At 36.4% G+C, this 616-nt stretch overlaps 1 protein-coding gene across 2 annotated transcripts in view; it reads right to left on the bottom strand.

The window, feature by feature from the left end:
• LOC107656362 (non-muscle caldesmon-like) overlaps positions 1-616 on the bottom strand; it is a 59,524-nt gene that overhangs the window by 15,728 nt on the left and 43,180 nt on the right. The gene's annotated exons all lie outside the window — the stretch shown is intronic.

Genomic DNA, 616 nt, shown 5'->3' with positions numbered 1-616 from the left:
TGAATATGAAGGTTTTTATGCATTTTTATGACAACTATCTAAGTGGCATTCGCTCAGTTATGTAATTTTTAATGCAAAGATGACATTGTTTGAGATGTCTTTGTTATGGGCTATGGTAAGGGTTAAGGGTAGGGGTAGGGTTAGGTTAGGGTTAGGTCAAATAATGTCATATTTGCATTAAAAAACTGAGCGAATATTCATGTGTCATGTCATGATTATGAAGGTGCCATGTCAGTCTTATGCACACCCCTTCAAGTAGTGTTACCTAAAAGGGACATTAGTACCCCAAATATATCTTCATTACTTGTCGTGTTACTCCTATATAGTGCTTGCATAAAGCAAGTAGTGCATACACTTGTAGCTGTTATGTATCTTTGTAAGTCATTGTAAGCCCCCGCGCAAGCGCACGAACAACCCCCCCTCCCCCCCGTTATAAAAAAAACAAAACAAGTGGGCTCCCCCAAAGTCCACGGTATAGTTCGAACACTGCCCACATTAGTTAACATAAACTAACAATGAAAGATACTTCTAAAGCATTTATTAATCTTAGTTAATGTTGATTACAACATTTACTAATACATTATTAAAATCAAAAGTGGCATCTATTAATGATATT

This window comes from Sinocyclocheilus anshuiensis, unplaced genomic scaffold (assembly GCF_001515605.1).
Source record: "Sinocyclocheilus anshuiensis isolate Anshui unplaced genomic scaffold, SAMN03320099.WGS_v1.1 scaffold183, whole genome shotgun sequence".
NCBI lineage: Eukaryota > Metazoa > Chordata > Actinopteri > Cypriniformes > Cyprinidae > Sinocyclocheilus > Sinocyclocheilus anshuiensis.
The sequence above is the reverse complement of the archived record's forward strand: the minus strand, read 5'-3'. Positions and strand labels throughout refer to the sequence as shown.